Source organism: Phacochoerus africanus, chromosome 12, assembly GCF_016906955.1.
Source record: "Phacochoerus africanus isolate WHEZ1 chromosome 12, ROS_Pafr_v1, whole genome shotgun sequence".
Taxonomy (NCBI): domain Eukaryota; kingdom Metazoa; phylum Chordata; class Mammalia; order Artiodactyla; family Suidae; genus Phacochoerus; species Phacochoerus africanus.
The window spans coordinates 34,004,171-34,014,730 of record NC_062555.1 but is presented as its reverse complement, the minus strand read 5'-3'; the positions used below and the strand labels follow the sequence as shown (position 1 = coordinate 34,014,730).

The following is a 10,560-nucleotide window of genomic DNA, read 5'->3' as shown; positions in this document are numbered from 1 at the left end:
GCAGAGCCTTCATGGCCCTATCACACTCTGTGGCCCCAAATGCACTTTTCCTCCTTCCTGACCAAGGATTTATCAAAAATACTCAAAACTCCCAAATGTCTTGGTTTTCTTCCAATTGTTTTGAAAACTTCATTTGTTTACTTCTCAGCAATGTGGCCTTTCCCCCTCCCTCCAATTTCCCTCATAAGTAAGAATCTGGGGTGGAGGTGGGGAGAGTCACGTGTGAATCTCACACCGAGGATGATCTAATTACTTCTTGCCCGATATTTCCAGCGTTCCCAGCTTTTAATATATTTTCCCTCTTGCTTACTTTCCTATGACAGATTTTTCCAGCCTGTTCCTGAAACCTCCCTGGTCTCACTCCTCAGCCCTTCCGCTGGGTGTTCAAGAGAATTCCAAACGTTCAAATAAGAAAAAAAAAAAAAAAATCGCCACATCGACATGTCCAAGGCTTATCACTGTCGCAGGCAGCACTTTTGTATAACAATTCAAGCTACGTCCTCCTCCGTTTAGACCTCGAATCATTTATAAAGGCAGGTCCCTCCCGACTGGGCAGGGAGAGAATAGCCGCCTGCGTGGGTGGTCTGGGGCTCCAGAGCCCAAACTCAGAGGGAACAGATGACATCATGGATTCACATGGTAAGTTTATGAAGCCGCAGTTCAGCTCTCGGGAGCAGTGGTCCCCGAGCTGCCTGTGCATTATCTCCACTGGAGCATTCAATGCTCCGGATTCGCAGGGCTGGGACACCTCGAAATGAAATGATATTTTTAAACCTGACATTCAAAAGGACTGGAAGATTTACAAGCATTAGGGAGACTCTTCTGAAACTATACTTTCCGAATGGGAAAGGGCGAGGGGAGGAGGTGGTCACGGCATGGAATGATTTTGCAAACTCGCACAGCCCCTTTGCCTGCCTGAATTGCTAATTCTGTTTTTTTTTTTTTTTTCTCCCCAAAGCACTGTTAAAAGTCTTTCCCAGACTCTGTTAGACAGCATTCTGGGCTGGCATAGAGGGGAGCCAGATACCGATTTCTGCATGGACCCTGCAGGAATTTAGGGCTGGGATGAGCTTTATAGGAACACAAGGTAAATCAGACATACACGGAGTTTTCACCAGACTCCCGGGTTATCAAGAACACCTATTTCAAGAACACCTGCCCCTTGCGAGAGCGTTCCTGAATGCCAGCCCAGAGACCCACTGAACTTTCTGCTGAGGTTGGGCTCTGCCAAGCCGAAGGGGCTGAGGTTGGCTGCTTCAGGCAGCAAGTGCCCCCCCTCTCCCACTCCAGGATGCTCATCAGCCAGATGTGCTGGTGGCCTTTCTCCTCTCTGAATGGCAATCCTATTATAATCAATGACTCTTCCTTCGCTAGCTGGGTGTTATCCTTTTAATAACCGACATGTTAGTTATGTTTGGGCATTTCCTCCAATAATAGCTACGAATCTCCCCCCAAGTGAAACTATTACAGTTTCAAGCTATAATCATTTCAGAATACCCCAGCATTTAAGAACGCAGTGGGTCCCACCTGCCTGAATTAAATCTTGGCTCTAACTCTTAATAATTTTGTGAACTTGGGCAGGTCACTTAGCATACTTGCGTCCCAGTTTCCTCATCTGAGAAATGAGATTATAGTGATTAGCATCTAACTCACAAGATTGCTTGGCAAGCAGATGAGTTAATACATAATATAATGCAAATCAAATGCTTAGAATAGTTAAGAGAGGGTCAATGCGGAGTGTGTGTTAGCTATTTTATTACGACTGTGGTTATTGTCATTTTCTGGTTGTATATTGACCAGTTCTGATGTCCTGCCTGGGCCACTTCTATTGAAATCACCTTTCCCTGCCTCGCAGCACCTTGTCTTGATAAAGAACACTAGCTATTCCGGTTTCAAAGTCTGAAACTGCCGTGACTTTCATCCTCCACTGAAACTGGACGCCACACCAACATTCAACATAGGAGAGAGACCTGGAGAATATCTGAAGGAGATTTATTGCTGTTTAAAAAGGGAGCAGGGAACAGTGTCCTCAGCGAAGGGAAACCTCGAGTGACTTTTTCTGACCTACCCGCAGCCTCTGAAGCAGCAAAGGGGAGTTTGCAGTCCCAGGAGGTCATTTGAGGATACACTGCAACTGATCCCCAGTCCCCAGCTGTGCCCAAGCATCTCTTGAAATAATAGTGCTCTGCCATCGAACAAAACAAGTCTGCTTCTCTCCAGAAAGTTGCCAGGAAAAACTGATAGGCAAACGGGATGACATTTTTTTCTAAACCTTGGTACCTGAACTAGTTCTCCCTAATGCTATTTGAAATGATCTTTTGATGCGGGAACTTGGATGAGAACTTGGATGGGGCACATAGACTAGGGGCAAAGAGCCTCCTCCTTCTTTGGAGACCCACAGTCTCAGCTTTCAATCCAACCATCCGTCCCCTGGCTGTGTTACCTCAGGAAAGTCACTCACCTTCTCTGAGCCTCGGTTTTACCACCTGGGGTATGCAGCAGGAGTGGGAGAGAATAGGATCTGCTTCCTTGGGCTGTTTTGAAAGATTAAATGGGATGATGTATCAGTGTAAATATTTAGTGTTTAATAGTGTTAACAGTGTCAAGTGCGGGGGTTGGCATTGGTATCTTACCTTTCTTCCCTGCTTTGGAAGGAGTGGGTCATGACCTCCCTCCTTTCTCCTGAGAAACTGTGAACCAGTTTTTCTGTGGTTAAGGCTGGGATTTGGTCCTTAACAAGTTATAGGATCTATTGTGCATAGAGAACCCAGCTTTGGGGTTGAAGATGAAGATGGTGTAGGGGTAGGGGCCTTGGGGATGGAGGGTGGCATGGGAGAGTGGGGAGAGGGTGGTGGGGTTCTGAGGGCTAGGATAGCATCCTGGGGAATTGTCCATGGAGCTGTGGGAAGCGCCAGGTAAGAGCATCAAGAGAAGGATCACAGGGAGGACCACTATGGGCATTGTCACCACCAGGCCCTGCCCTGCATGCATCTCTTCCTCCAAGACATTCACCAGGTGATGATTCCATTTTCACTGCTAGAAATTCGATGCTGCTGGCCTCAACTGACGCATCAGGGAGCAGAGATGCCCAGTCAGGCCTGCAGATTTTGCTCGGCTGCCTTGCTACCAGGTTTGGGTTCTAAAGGGAGCGGTGAGACGAGCCACCATACTTGCATTGGGTGAGGCCAAGGCTGAACAGGACCAAGCGAAGATTGACCACAGAGCAGGGACTGTGGTCTATGAGCCCTGTGTTACACATGGAAAGTGCTTGGCTCACTACTGGATGCTCAGGACCCCTGTCTTCCTTGTTTCCCCTAGTTATTGAGAAAGCTTTAAATGAAATTGCAAATGCAGCTTGTTTTAATTTTTTATGTTTTGGCTGCCCCACGGCATATGGAGTTCCCAAGCCAGGGATCCCATCTAAGCTGCAGTTGCCACCTAAGCTGAAGCTGCAGCAATGAGAGATTAACCCACTGTGCTGGGCTGGGGATCAAACCTGCATCCCAGCGCTCCCAAGATGCCGCAGATCCCCTTGAGTGACAGTGGGCATTTCTGCCTGTTTTTAATTTTTTAAAAAGTAGTTAGTGGAAAGCAATCATCTGAGGTAGAGTATCACTTAGATTCTTATCTAAATTTCTCTGCAACCATCATCCTTGGGAATTTTCATCTCAACTATAGGTATATAGTGGTAGTTACTTGCTTGAAGGTAGAGCTTATTCAGATTGAATATTTCATCACTTTTCCTTTTTTCCTTTAGAGTTTTAAAATATCTTATTTCTTTATATTTTCTCCAGACAGGCTCCTGATGGCAATGAAACTTCTTCTGAAGAATGGTCCCCCTTTGTCTAGGAAGGATGCCTCCTTTAGGACTTACAGGGAATATCCAGAGAGGCTGGTAAGGTGTGATGACCAGATCACACACAAGTGCCCTCTTGTTCTTCTAGGCACTTTGCTTTACCTTCCATACATCCTCTCTCCAACACCTACCTTCTAGAAATAGGTGAGGGAATCACCATGCAAAATAGTGTACTAGTTATCTATTGCTGTGTACCAAATTACCCCAGACTCAGCAGCTTAAATAAGAAACATGTACATTACAGTTTCTCAGGGGAGAGGAGCTGGATGGTTCTGGCTTAGGGTCTCTCCTGAGGCTGTGGGTTACTCAGTTAGGAGCTGAGCTGCCCTCAAGCCCCCTTGTGGGGTTGTTAGCAGGGCTCTGTTCCTCACAGGCTATTGGCTGGAGATGTCAGTTCCTTACCACATGGGACTGCATTGTAGGTTGTCTGAGTGTCTTCAAGATGTGGCATCTGGCTTTCCTTAAAGTCAACATTGCAAGAGAAAGAGCCCAAGGTGGAAGCCATATTCCTTTGTAGCCAGCTCTCAGAGGTGGCCCTTCCATCCCTTTGCTGCATTCTGCTGATCACACAGACCAGCCCTGGGGTGGAAGGGGCTCCAACAGGGTGTGAAGACTGAGTCAGCAGGACCATCTTGGAGGGTGACTACCACCCCCTGGAAGTCTTCCATATTTTTAAGATTGGATCTCCTCAACACACACACACACACACACACACACACACACACACACACACACACACATACACCCCTTAGTTATTTGCTTCTAAAACTGATTTTCTCAGTTTTCAAACAGGTCCTCACTTATACTGGCAGCTTTTTCTTTCCACTACAAACCTCAAACTCATATCCTATAGTTGTGAATTTACTCAACAAACAGGGACCCACAATGCTCAGTGTTTTTGACTCAAAATAAAAAAAAACAACAGATTAACAACCAAGACAAGAGCAAAACAACATCCTTGGATGGGCATATGTTTCCTGTCCCACATGGATATGATTATCTGCAGCTTCCATGTGTAACTGCAGGGTCCAGTCATGCAGCACCCTCTCCCATCAGCACCCTCTGATGAAGTACACTTGCTAAGGGCTATGGCAAAGGAACTTGGGAGAGGAAAGAAAAGGGACAACATCATATGCCAGAGGGAAGCCTAGAAGCCGTGCATAGCAGGGTCAGTTTGCAGAGTTCCTTTGTGTTTCTCTGCACACAATCACACCCCAAGGACATGATTTTCTCCAAGTGGGTCTTTACTTCAGAGGGATTTTTATGCTAAATGAAGTTTCTTATGGCTTAGGGTCAAGGTCACATTGCAACTCCCTTTTCTACTTTCTATTTCCTTGCTCCCTCAACCATTTCTCATAAAACCACTCTGTCAATGCCGAACCCCAGGAAATAATTGAATCCAGCACAATTATTTACGTCACATGCACCATCCTGAACCCATTCTCTTTAAAACCCTCCTTCCCAACACTTCTCCTCCCCACTCTTCCTACCTCGGTTTGGTTAAAGCTGGTCCAGTTCTATCTACGTTTACAGCTGACAAAGAAAGCCTAAGAGTGGAGTCCATCACCTCGGACCAAGTTTTAATTATCGACAAAAGAAATGCAACTAAGTTATATAGATTTTCTTTTTTTTCCCCCGTCTTTCTCTTGATACTTCTCTCCCTCTCTCTTAGAGTAGTGAAAAACTTAGAGATAGAAGGTCAACTGGTCTTTGCCAGGGGATGGGAAGAGAGAGAAATGGGGAGTTAGCACTTCATGCATATGGCGTTTCAGGTGGGGAAGATGAAATAGTTCTGGAGTTGGACGGTGGTCATGGTTGCACAGCAGTGTGAAGGCACCTAATGCCACTGTCCCCTTCGAAATGGTCTAAACAATAAATTCCATACTGTATATATTTACCACCATAAAAAGTCCCAGAAAACTCACCTCATCCCAGTATAAAGGGAGGTGTCAGAGCTTAACTGTGAGATTGGAAGTCACTGGTAGTTGTTCAAATTCTATGGCTGAGTGATGGTAACAGTCCTTGTGCTCTTCCCCACCTTCATTAAACAATGAAACAGGAATGAAAGTAATTAAAACATCATGTGTTTTGTTGTCAGCCAGCCGAAAATTCCCCAGCGAGCTTCTTAAGTCATCCTAAAATTGGGCCTTGGCCTAGGAGACAGGAGGGGGCATGACTCTATAGCCCCCCCTTTTTTTTCTTCTTTTCTTTTTTTTTTCTTTCTTTCTTTCTTCCTTCCTTCCTTTCTTTCTTTCTTTCTTTCTTTCTTTCTTTCTTTCTTTCTTTCTTTCTTTCTTGCTTTCTTGCTTTCTTGCTTTCTTGCTTTCTTGCTTTCTTGCTTTCTTGCTTTCTTGCTTTCTCTCTTGCTTTCTTTCCTTTTTTCTTTCCTCTTTCTTTTCTTCCCTTTCTTTCTTTTCTTTTTTTTTTCGCTTTTTAGGGCCGCACTTGTGGCCTATGGAAGTTCCCAGGCTAGGGGTTGAATAAGAGCTGCAGCTGCCGGTCTACGTCACAGCACAGCAGCTCGGGATCTGAGCCATGCCTGAGACCTACATCACAGCTCATGGCAACGTCAGAGCCCAGACCCAGGAGGCAAGGCCAGGGATTGAACCCACATCTCCAGGGATACCATTTGGATTCGTTTCCACTGTGCCACAACGGGAACTCCCTCTATAACCCATCTTAAGTCAGCATTACCTAAAGTCTAAATTAGTGCTTTGTAACTCTCACTGCAGACCAGATTTGGGATGGGGAGCAGGGGGTGGAGCTTGCAGAATCCGTGAAAGCCTAAGGCCCCCATTTCTAAGAAATCTTATTTAATTGACCCAGGAGAGAGCCAGACACCAGTATCTCTTAAAACCCCTTTAGTGAGTCTAACATGCAGGGTTCAGAACCACTGTTTAGAGAAGATGCATCCTAAGGAGGTTGGTTATATTTTCTTCTGAATTATAAGGAAAAAATTAGTCCTTTCTCATCAGAAAGAGCAAATGACTAGCCCAAATCTTTGTTCTGTAGAAGTCATAACTGGGACAGGCTGGATCATAGATATGAAATAAGTTAACATGTCCCTGTTGGCCCATTTTGGGACCTCAGAGATGCCTGAAGGTGAAGGGAAGAGTGAGCAGAGCCGGGGGCTGAGGATGGAGTGTGGGCATTGCTCTGCTCCGAATCCTCCAGTGCACAACAGAGCAATGGTAAGAAACCTGTTGGTATCCTCAGGGACGCAATCACAAAAGAATTCCCGGGAAATTGGAATTTCCCATCAAGGGGGAGAAAATATTAATGTTCTGGGCAGACCCGTTTGTGCCTGTGTTATTTTATCAATAGGAAAATGCACCATATTTTATACACCACTAAGAAAGGAAGAAAATATGGTCCCTATTCAAAGGTAATGCAACATTTTCTGATCACTCCAATTTATTTACTGCTTATTGAAAGAGCACTATTGGACTCAGAGGTTACCGTCTTATTTCATTTTCGTGCTCACATAAGAAGAGGAATGGAAACAAATTAGTCGAATTCTTAAACCCTTCTTCACATACAGCACATCTGAATAGGTTTTCTTTCTTTCTTTTTTTTTTTTTTAAGCTGAAAGCTGTCAATGTCTGTGTTTTGCTGCACACAGGGTCACCTCTGGGCCATCAAGAGGGGAGCTCTGGTGATGCAGCACTTCATAAAGGGGGCTCGGTGACTGTCTTTAGGACTTTGTCACCCACTCAGTAAGATTGCAGCTTGCTTTCCTCATCTTCCCTAGGTGTCAAAGGAGGGTGTTCAGATTGCAAGTGGGACTCGTATTCCTTCCTCAAGTGGCGCTTGTGGTCTCATTCCACCGTCAGGAATAACCACGTTTCCAGGCAAACAATAACACTTGGGCAGGTGATGGCAGCCTTACCTCACTAGCCTCCTGCTGGCAGCGACTGAGATGCCATCTGCTCGCTGTGACTTGTAGCCTGATTTCAGAGATAATAAGGAGTGAGAGGAAATGTGCATTGCAAGCTGACAAAATATGATATTAATATCCACCCTTAATTAAATGCCTACTTGTGTGTGTTAACTTGGTGTTAAAAGCGTAGAGGTAACTCCTACACTATTGCTGGGAATGTAAATTGGTGCAGCCACGATGGAGGACAGTATGGGGATTCCTTAAAAAACCAAAAATAGGGTTATCATATGATCCAGCAATCCCACTCCTGGGCATGTATCAAGAGAAAATTGTAATTTGAAAAAATACATGCACCCCAGTGTTCACTGTAGCACTATTTACAATTGTAATGACATGGAAACAACCTGAATGTCCACTGACGAATGGATAAAGAAGGAAAGCAGAAGGGTATGTACATACACACATACACACACACACACACACACACACACACACACACACAGAGAGAGAGAGAGAGGGAGAGAGGAAGAGAGGGAGAATGGAATATTACTTACCCTTAAAAAAGAATGAAATAATGCCATTTGTAGCAGCATGGTTGGTCATAGAGATTATCATGTTAAATGAGGTAAGTCAGACAGAGAAAGACAACTATCATAGGATATCACTTATATGTAAAATCTAAAAACGGTACAAATGAACATATTTATAAAATAGAAATAGACTCACAGACATAGAAAACAAACTTGGGGTTACCCAAGTGGCAAACATGGGGGACAGGGGAGAGAGATAAATTAGGAGTTTGGAATTAACATATATACACTACTATATATAAAATAGATAAAGAACAAGGACCTACTATATTGCACAGGGAATTATACTCATACCTTATAGTAATTTACAATGGAAAAGACCCTGAAAAAGAATTCAGAATAACTGAATCACTTTGCTACACACTTGAAACTAACACAACATGGTAAATTAGCTCTATGTCAACCAAAACATTTTTCAAAAGGGGGCAAAAAAACTATAGAGGTGATATAATTCACTCCTCATAACAGCCTCAAATGTGCACATTATAGCATTTTATGAAAGAGTCAACTGAGGCTCAGAGAAGCTAAAAACCCATCCAAACCACACTGTCAGAAAGAGGCATGATCAGAATCAGAATCAGGGCTGAGAAACCCTAAGACCTGTGTCTTTCCTTGATGTCTAATAGGTATGTGGGAAACCAGAATCCAGCCCTGGGGGAGGCAGGGGTGGGGGGCGGACACTGCAGGGTGCCAGGATCACACCCAACCAGGAGGCACTCAGCACAGGACCCTTACCCCAGCAGGGCACTGGAGGGCCAAGTGAAATGATCCTAAGAAAACTGATGCCAGAAGAGAGATTGCCCTCCATGCTCAGAACATCCAACCTCAGGCTTCACTCTCTGGCCCATGGCACCCTGGCCAGGAGCGTCTGGCTGAAAGGTACTTGTGGGAGTTAAAGCTTAGCTCAGAAGGACATGAAGCACGAGCTGAGATACCTACTTCCTTTCGTGGTGCTTGGGCAAAGCTCCACTTAATGAGCTGAAAATTACTTTGAAGGAGCAAGAAAACATCCAGGCTTTCCCCTCACTCCTACCCACCCCCTTTGGCAATAAAGAGGTGCCACTGGGGGTGTAGGAAGGGAGACTGAGAACAGAGTGAAGAAGTGCTGATGAGGGACTCTCTGGTTTTTAGGCAATAGCTTAAGGAAATTGAACAATTCACATGACAAACAGAGTTGGTAATACTGTCATAGTCTAAAAAAGAGGTGCTTTGTTTGTTTGTTTGTTTGCTTTTTAGGGCCAAAACTCTGGCACATGGAGGTTCTCAAGCTAGGGGTTGAATTGGGGCTGTAGCTCTGGCCTACACCACAGCCGCAGCAATGCCAGGTCCTTAACCCACTGAGCGAGGCCAGGGATCGAACCCACATTCTCATGGATACTAGTTGGGTTCATTACCGCTAAGCCATGATGGGAACTCCAGTACTGCCACATTCTAAGTGCAGGTCCTTGTGGAAAATAAGAAAGCCCCTCACCTGCACCTGAAAACTATTTGGGCGGGGGAGGGTCTTGATTTGGTTTGAAGGCTGAGATGGAACGTTTCTGCCTTTATTCTCAGTTCTTCAAGTGTAGACTTAGTAGATTGAAGATAAGGAAGAGGATGGAGACAGTGGAAACTCAGTTTGTGAGGTGAGTCCCTGCTGTTCCTGCTCACTGGAGACCGGATATAACCTCGTTAACAGAATAAGGAAAGAAAAGGCTAATTTAGAGTCTATGATTATTTACGAGTTCTAAGAAAATTTATATATTCTAAATTCAAGTCCTTTGTCAGATCTATGGGTTGTGAATATTTTCTTTCGCCTTGTGGCTTGCCTTTTTGCTTTCTTAATGGGGCTTTTTAAGAAACAGGGATTTTACATATGATAAACTCCAACTGTATTTATCCATTTAAGTCTGTTTTTCCTTCCCTACTCCAAGGTTTCAAAAATATTTCTCTATGTTTATTTCCATGCAGTTTTTAGCTTTAGGTTTTACATTGTACATCGATGTTAATTTGTTTTGAGTTAACTTTTGTATATGATGGAAGGTGTGAAGTTTATTTTTTTTTGCATGCGAATGTCCAGTGGTTCCACTGTCATTTGTTAAAAACACAATACACCGTCTTCTCAGCATTAAGTTATCTTGGCGCATTTGTATGGGTCTGTCTTTGGACCCTCTTCTCTGTTCCACTGATCTATTTGTCTGTTTTTATGTGAACACCAGGCGGTCTGGATTATAACAGTGTTATCATAAATCATG

The 10,560-nt window shown here is 44.4% G+C and overlaps 1 long non-coding RNA gene across 1 annotated transcript; it reads left to right on the top strand.

The window, feature by feature from the left end:
- The first annotated feature begins 557 nt into the window (after nt 1–557).
- On the top strand, nt 558–7,820 carry LOC125112384 (uncharacterized). Its single transcript, XR_007131137.1, has 3 exons — nt 558–639; nt 3,795–3,895; nt 7,479–7,820. It is a non-coding gene; the product is annotated as an uncharacterized LOC125112384 (long non-coding RNA).
- The last annotated feature ends 2,740 nt before the right edge of the window (nt 7,821–10,560 follow it).